Here is a 14,885-nt window from a genome sequence, read left to right on the forward strand (position 1 = left end):
CCATGAGGGCATTTTCAGTTCCCCTGGGTGAGGACAGGAATGGCGATGGCGGTGGCAGCTGTAGAGGTCTTGTACACCCTGATTCTCACTGTCTCATCCATTGTTTCAGTAGCTTCTGAGGTCAGACAGGCATCTAGCAGCATCCATTATCCCATTCCTATTTAAAAGTGCTGAGCTGCAATTATAAGCTTCAGGACCTTTGCCTAAGACTTGATGGTGGGCTGTGAGAAATTTGAGTTTAAAAATTCTGCATTCCCAAATTCTGTGCTTTTCCAGAACGGTGAGTGACAATGCTAGTACCCAGTTGCCAAGCAAAAAAAAAAAAACAGGACATAGACACCTGTATTTCTCTCTAGGGTGACAGATGGCTTTATAATCACTTTTCCTTTAGGGCTTCATGAGAGCCTAAAGATTTTGGATCTGGACTAAAGATTTTGGGAAAAGAGTAAATATTTTATTGCGTTTTGATGGTATTCTCTCTCTCTCTCTCTCTCTCTCTCTCTCTCTCTCTCTCTCTCTCTCTTTCTCTCTCTCCTCCCCTCCACCCCAACATGAGAACACTGAAAAGTCTGTAAAGATCACAAAGAAAAAAATTAGGATTAAAAACACAAAGCCCAGCAAATCTAACCAACAGCGTCACATGATTCATAATTGTAGGAAAATAATCCTATTTCTTTTATTTATATTGAACTTTGAAGTTGAATTTCTGTCCATTTTTCTTGGGTGGCTGATTACATTGTACTTTGATAATATGTACATATGTGTGTGTATGTGATAGATACATCAATACATAAATGTGTGTGTGTGTGCCTGTGTGTCCTTCAGGATTTTTCAAAACTCCTTCCCTCTAGCCTACTTAAAATCAAAATTAGCTAAATAAGTCAATTAAAAGCAAATTAAAGTTAGAAAATTTTGGTCTGCAAGTCACAAGCAACATTTATTTTCTTCCAGACAGATGAACATTGAAATTCAGGAAAAGTATGGAATTAAAGCCTAATAAAATGTAATATAAACTCTTAAGTCATGTTGACTTCAGTGGTGAGATCATGCCAAGAAAGTTAATGGAGCTGGCTCCGGGGACGACGACCCAGTGATTTATCCACCCCTGTGCATTTCTAAGCAAAAACACATGTCTGCAAAATGAGCCTTTGCAAGACACAGACAGAAAGATCAAGCTGCCAAGTATATTGCAGACCTTTATTCCATGCATGCAAGTTTTATATTGAAGTTCAGCCTTGGTCTTTACACGCTTAAAGGAGTACAGCAGGACCTTGACATGTGTACGAATGCGCCTTTCTTTGGAGAACATGCCCCAAATGGAGCTGCTCTTCAGTTTTGGAGAGATCCCACCCTAAAATGTGGCCCCTTTCAGGGAGTAGGCCTCTTTGTAAAGAAATGGCTTGCTTTGTTTTCCTTAGATTGTTTCCTATTGCATCTGTAATTTGAGGCAGGCACAATACATTGAAAGATTAACTTTGACTTTCAGTTCCTACATCGCTACATTTCTGTTTGTGTGACTCGGGGCAGCTACTTAACCCATTTCAGTTCTGTTGTTCTCCTCTGTGAATGGAGCTAATGAGACGCACTGCTCAGGGAAGTTGGAGAATATGAGGAGATGTGAATATGAAGAATAGAAAACAGCAAAATACCAAGCACAGCGCCGGCAGAACAGAAGGATTCTTCCCAGGTGCTTATTTTCCAGTCCCCTTTTCTTCACACCATGGGGACCATCTGACCATCCGGTGAGCCAAATGCAGCCTGCATCAGTGTGTTTTTGGCAAATTGTTTTCAAGCATTCTTAGCTGCCAACATTTAGGAGTCAGGAGATCACACAATGGAGCACTACTTTGCCATAAAGAATGATAAATTGAATTCATTTGTAGCACCTTGAGACCATAATATTAAGTAAAATAAACCAGACACACAAGCTTGGATATCTCATGGTTTGTCTTAGATGAGAAACCCAACATAAATAAAGAGCAAAATAAAGGATAGATAATGGGAAATAGGGAGATCGATCTTTTTTGAAAGAGAAAGGATTTAAGATAGAGCAAGAGGGGGAGAGGAAAAGGAAAGGGGATGAAAAAATGAAGTTCACATGTGTTGCGTATTTGTACCAACTCCAAAAGGAATGCAAAGGTTATGAGCTGCAAATCTGTACTAATAAAAAATTAGTAACAAAACTTAGAAATTAAAGAAATTCAGATCACAAGTAAAAGCCATTTCTGGCATTGGGGGAAAAGTCAGAAGACCTAGCAGCATGGATTAGCTGTAGATAGAGAACGTCCTTTCCGTCTCCCAGCATCCACCACTTCCTGACGTCTGCATCTCACCTGCCTCAGCCCTCTATGCTGCTGGTCCTCTGTGTCTAGGACTTAAAGTTTTAGCCACAACCCACACCAACAGTTATGGGGACTCTGGTACACGGGAGGCCTGAAGGACACAGAGACCTACTGTGTAGGCTCTGCCTTCAATAAATTCATAGTCTTATTAAGGGCTTATTGTAAGTGATGATTTCAATTTAGCAGGAGTTTATTGGATTCTGACTGTGGACTGGGCACTGAGGATACAAAACTTAATAAGATATAGCCTTACCCAAGAGGAAGCTGCCCTGCTGACCTCTTCCATCCTACTGATTGCATTGGAGTTTCTATATTTCTGTTTCCAGCCCAGATTGAGACTCATAATTTCATTAACTTCTTATATTCTGCTTACAGCACCATCAAGTCGAGCCCTAGTTTTCATTTTGCTTTGTTTTCAATATACTTACAACACAAAGTATCTGTGATGACTTAGCTGCAGATAAATTGAGTCTTCCTATAATTTGGTGAGAGACAGAACACAAACAGAAAGCATGTTCCTTTTTATTTCCCACAGAGAGCTTTATAAAATGTCTGGCTTCTCAACTCTCAGTTTAGTGCCTGGCAAATAGTGGAGACTAAGTAAAGAGTGCCACCGAAATGAGTGCCGGATGAGTACAGGTTGGCTGGAAGTCAAACGTCTAATTCAGTGTACTGCCCTCTTCAAATCCACTCACTCAGTGAATCAACAATGCATACAGGACTGGGGAAAGCATGTGCCAGACAGCGGGGAGAGCAAACTTACTGGCCCTGATGTGGGCATCAGCTTGGTACATTCCAAGAAACAGAGCAAAGGCCAGGAGAGGGTGAGAGACACAGTTGGAAGTGACAGAGTGGCTTCTCTGCAGACTCCCTTAAGTGTGGTGGGCATCAGGTCCGAGCTCCCCTTTGAAAAGGTCATGCCAGCTGTTATGTAGAGGATGGGTTGCAAGCAGGCCAGGGGGATCCAGCAGGCCCCTGTACATCCAGCAGACAGGTAGTGAGACACAGGAAGCCAGGGAAAGTAGATGGACTGTGACCATAGGGCAACAATGGCACCTAGGGCAGGTTGCAGACAGATTCTGGGGACTGAACTTCTCTTGGCACAGTGACAATGCCCAGCAGATACATAATGCCAACCACATGTATAATTTTCAATTTTCTAGTAACCACATTCTAGGAACCACGTTTTCCAGTAGCAACATTTTTGTTTTGAGTGTTGAGAAGAAACATCTTTTCCAATTTACTGTGTATTTGCTGAAAATACCTCCTTATACTGTCTACTTTATTACCTTAAATTTCTTTCACAAAGCAAACAGCTTTGTTTTGTTCTGTTGCAGGAAATTTCAGTTGACATCTCTCCCGAAACCTGTGCTATTTTTCCTTCTAATCTCTTTTTTAACTTTGTACCTGTTGTAAAGCTAACTTGTGATCCTTCTCTTAATTTTGCATCAGTGCTATAATTCTAAATTTTAAAATTGCCTCTGCTTGCTTTACTAGACACTAATTTAATGATTTATAATTAAAATAATTATTATAATTGAATTACCAATTATGAGTTACCTAGGTATCCCTGTAACTTATTCACCTGTGCAAAATATGTTTAAATAAGCACATAACAACGCTATATATTGCAGATAAAAATATTATTCAAGATCAGTAAATATGAGATAGGGATATGCTGTGATGTGTGTATGTGGAACAGTACAAAATGTATACATCCCAGACACATTCACTTCAAAACAATAGTATCTTAAATAATATAATTGTGACATGGAAGTGACATCCTGCAGACACCATTTAGTTGTATTTGGTGTAAAAATACTGAGCTGTTTCAGTTTTTAAATTTAGCTTTACATGAGTTAACATGAACCAAAATGTGTGTATCAATTTCTCAATTGTGCTGGCCACATGGTGAGGCACAGGGGGACTTAGTGCAGGGGTTCTCTGTCTGGAAGTTGCTCCTGACCTGTTCTGTGCTAAAGAACAAGGTTTTGGAGAGTAGTTCTAAACACCATGATCTCCTTTTTCCTCCCTATTCTTCTATTCTGGATTATGCAAAAACTCACACTTGCTAGGGCAATGAATCAACAAACATGTTAAGTCCCTGTGAAGTATAGTCCTTAAAAAGAAAAGATTCCACCTAGGCTTGATGGTACATCCCGTCTCAGCATTCTGGAGGCTGAGGCCATGGAATCACAAGTTCCAGCTCAGCTTGGAGAACTTAGAGACTTAGCAAGACACTGTCTCAAGATTTAAAGTAAAAAGAGGTCTGGGAATATAGCCAAGCACAAAGGCTTTGGTTCTGTCTCCAGTACCACAAAAGCAAGCAAGCAAATTCCATTTTCTTTCTTTCTTTCTTTCTTTCTTTCTTTCTTTCTTTCTTTCTTTCTTTCTTTCTTTCTTTCTTTCTTTCTTTCCGGGGGGACAGGGGATGGTGGGAATGGAATTCAGGGTTTAAGAGCATTCTAGGTAAATGCTCTTTCCTAAGCTATAACCCCAGCCCTTTTTTATTTTTTATTTTGAGACCTGGTTTCACTAAATTTCTCAAGGTAGTCTTGAATGTGTTATCCTCCCTCCATCTCCAGAATAGCTGGGATTCCACTTCTTACACATATATCCATGCAGAATAACCAACATTACCATTAAAGGAAGTAGTAATTTGATATGGAAAAATTAATTCATGTATGCACTTGTGATTTTTTTAAAATCCGTTACTTTTTAAATATACCTGTCCATAAACCTGGGGATATCAAACATGCCAAGACTGGCTGCCAGCCTGATGTCTGTTTCCACATATGGCAAGGATAATTTGGCTTGCTACAAGTTCATTGTTTGTTAAATGCCAAATATGGGGCTGTGTGGCAATGGCTGTCAAACTCCACTCAACAAATAATGATAATAAATGTCATCAATATTCAGTAAATAGTAACACTTTCTGGAGTCAGCAGAGCAAATGACTCATTTTCAGATTCGTGTAACTGCAGACTGATGCTCTTTAATGTACCTGTGCGCTGGGCAGAGTTGTCGATGGCTTTCCCACACAAGTTCCCGTACTCATCCACATCTGTGAGCATTTTTGTTCATGAGACATACAGTCCTGCTTAAACTCTGATCCCTCCACGGCTGCTGTAATGGGTCTTTAGACCTTCCATCCATGTGCCTTGTCCTTGGGTAGTGCTTTGAAGCAAGGACAGACCCCTTCATGTCTGTGAGAATCTGGATTTCAAGAAAGATCAACCCTGACTTCCTGTGGCTGATGGAAGACCCTCTTTGCCCCTCTGTCCCCCATGGCTAATGTCACAAATATTAATGCTGCGTTTCCACATGCTGGGCTCAGAATGGCCCCTTTTAATTAAAATATGGATGTGTTTTTTCAAATACGTTTTCAGATTTCTGCATGGGAAGAAGCACTTCTCCTGCTGAGTGCAATATCAGCTTGCGCAAAATAGGGCCAGATTTTATTCAATTCTCTTTGAAGTTTCAGAATGTCCTTAACCCTAGGATAATTTTTTTTTGTGCTTTTATATTCTCAATGGTTTCCTGGACATTAGGAAAAGAGCTTTCATGTATTCATATCTTTGGGATTTTAAAACATTATTGGATAAATATTAAAGAGAACCAAATTGAATCAAAGTTTAAAGTGAATCAGATAGGCCCTAAATAAAATTCTAAAAAGCAACACTTAAAATATATTGTTATTAACCAAGACTTTGGGGAAAGTTATAGAGCTAATGTGATTCTTCTACCAATGAGTCAGGAGTTTTTTATGAGGAAAAAATTTCTTTTACACCTGTCAGTGTGCCCTCATGGGAATAGAGCTCTTAATTTATCTCTTAAGATACTTAGGTACAGCTATCAAGAAAGGGACTTGCTTTGACTAAATTTGCTTAACCTTCCTGGCTTCTTTGGAGTCAAGCAACCAATTTTTGAACCTCCTTTGTGCCAAAATACACTGCCTTTTATCATTTTATATTATTTTTTATGCACTCATCTGCCTCTTCGCCTAGATTATTAAACTACATGAGGACAGGGAGGGTTTTAGGTGTTAAGTTCTCCAGGCCCCTCTGTTTTTTCATCTTTTTGTCGCTTAGTCTACATTTTCAATGGTTTAGACCAGATAGGGAAGGTTGTCGTATAAACAGATAAAAACAAGGATTTGAAAATCTTGTTGATGACCAGTTTCATTTATCTTGTTTTTATAACATAGAATGTCAGAGAGATTCCTAGGTGATTGTTTTCTCTATTGCCCATAATTTCCTTATAATTGGTCATTCTTATTCTCACCCTCAAATATTTGTGTATGGTAAATTTTCTTGCAAATTCTTTGCACTCTGTTTCGACACTAGAAATACAACTTGTTCGTCAACTTTTAGGCTATTATCATGCCATTATTCAACCAGGTTTCATTGGCTTCTTGGGGCTCTCCAGAATCCATATCATGACATTTAGTAAAGGGACCTTTTCATCTCTTCCTATGGTATTTGTTACCCCAATAAAAGAGACGTTCAGCATTGAGGGCAGGGAGCAGGTAGCAATCAGGGTGCATTTCCAGAGTCCCCCCATCATGGCCAGCCCAGCTGTCTTGCTCCTGCCGTGACACAGCCACTAAAATGAGCCAGGTTCCCCCGAGAGTAACACTTCACTCACTTGGTTTTGTATTTGATTTTGCTTTCCCCATAGCATTCACACTCTGCCCACAAAGTTTACAAAACTTGTTTCCTCTGAATATCTTCCTCCTTTCGCTCTGAACTGTTTATCTAGTTTGTTCCCCTGCTTCACGCACTTGGGGATGAGATTTCGATCTTTGTGAAGGTGCTTAAAGTTTCAGAAACAGATGAATCTTTCCCAAGGAACCCCTTTACTCGAATACATTAATATCTTACTTTCGCACTTCATATTCACATAGCTGTCTAACAGGAAATCAATCTGAGATTTTAAAAAAAGAAAACACTCAGCCCTACTTGTCAGCACTATATCACAATATCTCTGCGAGGAAAATTCTCCCTAGTTCACCTGCTGTCCCACCAGTGTACACTGGTCCTGTGTAGCAGGGATAAGTGAATGAGATCTCACAAGCAATTAGCAAGCACCAAAGTGTGACAAGGAAAGCATAAGGCAGGAGAGGGGCTCAGCACCAGATGCAAGGAAAGTTTTTTCAAGTCAGGGGCACCGGAGCCTGGGTGGTTGCAGTGTGCTGCAGGGCCCGGCAACTGTGTGCTCAAGCTGTGTTTCACAGCAGCGCCGCGCACAACAGTTAACTTCAAGTACATTTTCACACTGTTTGGCTCAAGCTCCTGGCAGCGTTCCTAAACACTCTGAGGAAATAATTCCACAAAGTGGCATAAATTAATGTGACTAATTAACATGATGTTAATTATTTGTAAATTGTATGTTTGGATACACATTACTTGAGAGGCATATGTTATATTCAATGTTTACTGAAACAAGTGACTGCTAATAGCTCCTCCTGAGTGTTCCCTTCACGACAGTCAGCAAATGGAGGCTTCTCTAAAAATAAAAACCGTGTCCTCGGGGAGCTGCATGAATGACTGAATATAATCAGCTGCCACCGAAGTAGCCCGCTTCCCTGAGAAAGTGGAAGTTCCTGAGGCTTCTTGCTTCATACCTGATGTGTTCTGGAGACGGCTTCATTAAAGAGTTTTCTCCTCTCCCAAAGCCCACAGACAGGCAGAGCTTTGGGGATGTTCCAAAGTGTTACCTGAGGGCAGGTTGGCATATAGAAGCACCTCAGAAGTTCCCGGCAGATCTGTCATGAAGGCTGGTGCCTTTTGGGCTGGTGACTTGCTGGTGACTTGGCAGGGGTCTGCTAGGACCAGAACAGGTAAAATACTCCTGGCCTAGCCATTGCAAGCTTTCACTCAACAGTAAAGTATTGTTTTTGTACCTGAACTTGACCTTCTAATCTGGAGTCTCAGAATAAATTAATCTGTTTAACCAGCTATTATGTTCTGAAGAGTATGCTTTTGATCTTCAATTTTCATTAATTTCAGATGCTTTGGGTGTGGATTAGTAGCATTCAAAATAAATTAGTCTTTTCATTAAAAAACGACTATGCATAAAAAATAAGTACAAGAAAGAAAACGACCTTGGAGGTCCTTGCTTGTAATCTCAGCATTCAGGAGGCTGAGGCAGGTGGGTTACAAGTTCAAGGCCAGATTGGAGTACATAATGAGACTCTGTTTCAAAAAACAGAAAAGAAAGTAAAAAGTCAAAGAGAGAAACAGAGAGGGAGAAAGAGAGAGATGGAGAGAGAGAGAGAGATGGGGGAGAGACAGAGAGAGACAGAGACAGAGAGAGAGAGAGAGAGAATCCCGTGTTCCAAGAAAAGTAATTGAGAAACAGTGACTTCTGACTCAGCTGGGTGCCCTATGTTCCTTTTAGTAGATGTAAATTTTCCTTCAAAATTTATACACAAGGAGAATAGTAACTGAAAGTTGTTTCCTGGTGAGGCATAGGAAAATATTTATTGGAGGTCTAAGTCATCTTCATCTGTTCATAGACACGAATGACGTGAGTAAAAGCAAACGAAACACTTGCGGTGCACACCTTATTAACCTGCACTGTGGAGGTTCACATCAACTCTCATGAAGCTGATGACAATCTTGGTGCTGTCACATCCAAAATCAACCTTACCCGGCCAATGGTGGCTGCCATCAGACAGGCGACTGGATGCTGAAGAATTATTGTGCTGAATACATGAATACTGGTGGGGATTAAAAACAAAGAGGGCACCCTCAGAGCTAGATAATATAGTCATTCCCCAAACTGTTGCAACCTGGATACACAAATCTCCCAAAGTCTCCAGGCAACAGTTTATTCTGTTTCCATTTTGTGGACAAAATGAATATATAACACTTTGGGGGACTCTAAGGAGAGAGTAAGCAAGAAGTTAGCCAAACCTGAATTGTCCCTGGAAGACAACAAACCATAAATACTAAGTATAAAGAAGCTGAGATTTGGAAGGGCTTTCACGTTCGGGAGAAGCACTATCTGTTGTAGGAGAATCGAAGGAAGCAGGGGTTTCTATGACAGCAGTGCAGAGACACATGACTGGAACCATCAACCGTCAAGCTGATCCCAGCAGTCTTGGGGGTGGCTTTCCACGTGCTCCCTTGTCGAGACCCTGGCACAATCTATGCTACGGGGAGGAAGTAGTGTACTATGCACTGCGGATCTAGTCATTTAAAACATACACACAAATAGTTATTATCATACATAGAGCTCTGGAACATTGCTTTAAAATTGTGACTGCAGGAATGGACTGAATGACTATTCTCTCTTTGAATATGTATCTTACAAAAATTATCCTAAGTTGAGATTCTTCCTGTTCAACTCTCAGTGAATGTTACCAGATGAATCAAACAATTACTAAGCAAATCATCGATAATGCTAGCAAGTGTCAATTGCTATTTGCTAAGTTTCTGGCCTGTTGCTAAGTACTTGGTAGGTACTGACACATCAACCCCTCACTCAGACCCATCTCCTGTAAGCGCAGTCTTTGCATTCATTTTAAAGATGAAGAAACTGGACATAGAGAGGTCAAGACACTTTTTCAAGGTCATGTGGATTGGAAATGGAGATACCTGGCATGCAGTTTAAAAAAAAAAAAAAAAAAAAAAAAAAAACTTCTACTCCTCTTTGTCTTGACTTAACAGCAGAAATACTTTCTCTCAAAGGGAGGATACTTTCTCCTCTGTCAAAGAGCAACCTCAGAAAGATCCATAGCCACTCTCAGGGACAGAACTGCGAAGAGACATACCCCACACCCACCAGAGAGATACAGGCAGAAAACTTTTGCTTAAAACAAACATTTTCTCATTCAGTTTCAGCACCAGCTTTCTGAATTCCTTAGAATAAAACTCCAAGTAACCCTGACCTCTGCAATATTTTGATAGTACGACATGAATTATTAGTGTAATTTTCAGTACTCTGTGTTAGTCTTCAAGCTCTGATAATGACAGTAGTAAGAAGAAAAGTTAATATTGATGCAGTGTCTTTTACATGGCAAGCACTATGCTAAGCCCTTTACATAGACTTATGCAGTAAGAACAATTATTGACATCAGCATTTTGCCGAAAAGGACACAGGCACAGAGCTTAAGAATTTGTGAGTGGCAGAGCTGGGGCTTCAGTGGTCTGGATCTATAGTGGTTCCTGGGATGCTGGTAGTCACAAGGCACATTCAATGCAGAAAGAAGAAACACACTTACCCTTTCCAAAGGTGGAAGGCAGCCCATGTTCTGTGGCTTTGTGAAAAACAATGTTAAGCACCTTGATTTTCATTTGCTTTCTCTTAATATATGAACATATATAATGAATATGTAAATTTTTAGAAAATTCTGCTTTATTAGTGTCTTCAGAGGTATGATCAAAAATACAGTGAGTGTTACTTTTAAGGGCCATCCAGTTAAAAGGAAGGCTGTCAAAATACCATGGTGTGTCTTCTTCCACCTTCTTTGCCAGATCTCGCACCATGTCTCTTCTGGCTCTTCCGCAAAGTCAGAATGATCGAGAAAGGTAAACCCATTTTGAATCGACTCAAGACATCAAGGCAGCTACCACAGTGCAATTAGATACTCACGAAAGAGAATTTCCAGAACTGCTTCAGAAAGTGGCAAGTACAATGGGATACATGTGTTCAAAGAAAGGGGGAGTATTTTCAGGGTTTACAACAGTGTGTCCTTTACTCCAAAGACTTTCTAAATGTAAGCATTCACTGTGCTTTTGAATCGTCCCTTTTATGCAGACAAGTGTATGTGTTCAGAAACCTGAGCAGATTGGAAAGTTTAGGACACAGTGGAATGCTGTTACTTTAGTCTTCGATTGTACGGAGAATATTTAGGGCAGACTTACACTTCATCATGAGGAATAGAAACATTTCACTCCCTATATATACTTAGCTAGACCTGGGATTCTTCTGCTTACTCCAAAGGACAAATAGGATAGTCACCTCTGTACAGCAGAGAGTTCTGGGAAACATTTTTGCTAGTGTCCTGGCAAGAGAACATAGCAAGAAACAAAGTTTTGTGCTGAGATCTGGCATCTTGCCACTCTCTAGTTAACATAAGATTAATATTTTTCTTTTCTACATGTAAAGTAGTTTTCTGAGGAATCATAAATTTTTAAACCAGTCACTGTCTGATTTCTGACTTTAAAAAAATTCAAATTATTGGCTTCAGCTAACATGTTTAAACTCTGCCCCGCTTTGTACTTACTTAGAACATTTCAAACTTCAGAGCCCTTCTGTGAATTAATCATGTGCGGAGTATATGCATTTGGAATTTAACTATAAATATAAATGAAATGGCTCCAGCTATGACTAGGTTCAAAAACTACAGTGATTTGGAGTTTTCAGTAAAAAAAAAAAGAGATAGAAATTTTAAAGAAGAAAAAATTTGAGAGGAGAGGTTAAATATAATAGAGATTTTTGCATTAAAATGTTGGTCTTGTGCTGTGTATCTGCTTTATTCCTAAAACTGAAAATCAGCTTCTAAGCTCAATTGTCAAAGTGAGAAGACTCAAATAGTGTTTACCAGATTCCAGAATATCTTTCTCACCTGATTGCCAGACAACTGAAAGGCAGCTGGGGACAGTAATTAACAAGAGGGTGACCACAGCATGGGTCTTACAGTCACAGACCAGTACCAGCCAGACTAAAGGTGCACCCAGCCAGAGAGCTGAGAAGATAAGAAGACAAGGAAGGACAGAGATGAGTGAGCAGTGCCTGCTTCTCCAAAGGCAGATGAGCGATTCCTAGTGAGCGTGAGTTTCTTCTCTAAGGTGTTTTAAGACAATGTTTTAAGGCAAAATATGGTGATGGGATGTACAGCCTATGAATATAGCAAAAACTTTAGATGTGTAGTATAGCATACAAATTATAAATAAGTGACACTGTTATATAAAAGGGTACCAAGGAAAATTGTTTCCAAGCAGTGTGCTTCCTAAGCAATAAGCAATCCAAGTGAATCAAGTGAATGATGGCTTTTGCAGAGTACCAGGTTCATGCTATGGTGTCACTGGGTCCGCTCCAAATCTGAACTTACTTCTTTCCTGTTTGGAGTCCACAGGATGGAGCCCAGGCTCGCAGGCTCCAGGTTTCCCTCCCAACTTCCCAAGCACACTACTGGGAAACGATTTTCTTTTGTAACCCTTTATATAACAGTGTTACTTAGATATAATTTATATGCTACATATACTTAAAGTACACAGCTAGTTTTTGCTATATTCATAGGCTGTACATTCCATCACCATATTTAGTCTTAAAACATTGTTTTAAAACACCTCAAAGAAGAAATCCCACACTCACTAGCAATCGCTCACTTAGTCTCTTCCCCCAGCCGCTCATCTCCTTTCTGTCTTTATAGACTTACCTATTCTGGATATTTCACATTGTATGGTCTTTTGTGATTTTTTTTTTTCTTTCACTTAGCCTATTGTGTTTAAGGCTCATGCATTTTGTCATAAATATCAGTACTTTATCCTTCTAAGTGATCAAATAGTTCTCTTTATGCATATAACACATGTTACTTTTTTATTCCTCCACTGATAGATATTTGGGTTGTTTCCATTCTTTGGCTATTATGAATAGTACTACTATACTCACTCAAGCACAAGGTTTTATGCTGACACTGGCTTTCACTTCTCCGCTATATGTTTTTAAAAGTGATACTGCTGGACCATACGTTAAATCTATGCTTAGCATTTTGAGAAACCGTCAGGCTCCTGCACCATTTTCCTCTTTCTCTTCATGCCTGATGAACTCTCTGATGTGTGAGCTTTGAGGACAGGAACCAGAGGAAGGAATTACAACTCATTCAGTCTTCACTGCTTGGTGACCCCAGGCAGGAGTTAAGTATTATTGGGATGACGTTGCACAGCAAACCAGAAACCTGGCCTTCAGTGACTAATATTTATTCCTCACTCATAGGTCTGTAGGTCAGCTGCTAGGCTTGGCTACGAATGGGAAAGTAGAGTCATGTATGTCAGAGTCATCCAGGGGCCAGTGGCTACCCAAGCTGCATTCTCATCAGGGCAGAGGCAGCAGAGACCATGGAAGACTCCAAACATTTCCTGGCCAGAGGAAGTCACCCAGCTCAGCCCAAAGTCAATGGCATGGGAAATTTGGTTCAACCAATCTTTCTGGAAAGTTCTACAGTGGTTACATAACTTTATTACAAAGATGGAGTAAATAATTGGGAAGAACGCTCTTTCTTAGAATTTATAGCATTCTAAAACTAAGCTTTTCTAAATAAATTGTAAGCAAGAAAATTACAAAGATGAGATCATTGCTTTTTTATTAAAAATATGAGAAAGTCATAGCAACCTAAAAGGCATTCTTGGAGGTATGGTTTTCTGAAAATATAAATATATTTATAATAGACCATTGTCTATAATAGACCATTGATTTTATATACTCTATCTTAATGTTTACTAAGTCTTCAAATGCCTAGTTACTTCATCAAAAGAGAAAATTGGAGGGTTGAGAGAGATTTAGGACATCTCATCTATAGACTGTACAAAAGTGCAGACAGCAGCCCTAGTTCCCATAGCTATTTTCACTTCCTAGGATTACATGCTCCTTTGCAGTCACCTGGGGTAGTTCTTATACTAATTACTGGGTTCCATTTGCTTGAGATAACCTTTGAAGTAGATGTTATTTTCATTCCAATAGATGAGGTGTGAATCATGTGGTAAATGTTTAAATTAAAAATATTTATTGCAGTAAGAGTCCCATCGCCACAAATCCCCTCGCAGTATTCCCCTTCACTTCAAACACTTATCCCACAGTTCTCGCACTTTCTGAAGCAGGTTGGTCGAGAAGCCCTCTTTTGGGAATGCCTTTAGATAAAAATGCAGTACATGTAATTGGCCAGTGCCATCCACTGAAAGGCAAGCTCAGAGAAATCTTAGTGTCCTCATCCAGTTTATTCACCGTATCTGTCACTCTGTGACCTCTGACTCTTCCCCACAGTCAACGTGGCCATGAAAAATAAATACTTTGAAATATTCAGAACATCAAAGTAGCCACCACAGAACAACTAAAGACAGTCATGAAAGAAGACTTTCAGAACTGTTTCAGAAAGTGGGCTAAGTGCGAAGGGAGACTACTGTGAGGGGGAATTCCTGGTGCTGGGTCTTTGACTATATTTTTTTAGTTAAATGTTCATTGTGCATTTTAATCTTGCCTCATACAAACAAGGAAGCTGGTTTTTATGGATATGTAGGCCAAAATCACAACTACCACATGACAGGTGTGAGACAACCTCGCACCAAAAAGTCCACATGATCAATTGCAATCACAGATGATCTGATAGAAAAATTCCTGCTTCTGAATCTGCAGCCTTAACATCAACCCCCCTCCTGTTATTCATGCATCCTACATTGTCTCTATGTCTGAGTAAGTAGAACACTCTTCTCTCAGACTTGCTTACACTTTCAATTTCTAACTACCAGATTATTTTATAGCAATTATTATAAGAGAAAACTTTAGCCATCCTATGAATTAGCTTAGGCTCTAATTTGG

General features: G+C 39.8%; 1 protein-coding gene across 17 annotated transcripts in view; it reads left to right on the forward strand.

Moving 5' to 3' along the window:
• The window catches only part of Ldb2 (LIM domain binding 2), a 364,317-nt gene that overhangs the window by 229,685 nt on the left and 119,747 nt on the right, over positions 1 to 14,885 (forward strand). The gene's annotated exons all lie outside the window — the stretch shown is intronic.

Source organism: Cavia porcellus, unplaced genomic scaffold (genome assembly GCF_034190915.1).
Source record: "Cavia porcellus strain 051 isolate PalLab524CR breed Dunkin Hartley unplaced genomic scaffold, mCavPor4.1 scaffold_18, whole genome shotgun sequence".
In the NCBI taxonomy this organism is placed as follows: domain Eukaryota; kingdom Metazoa; phylum Chordata; class Mammalia; order Rodentia; family Caviidae; genus Cavia; species Cavia porcellus.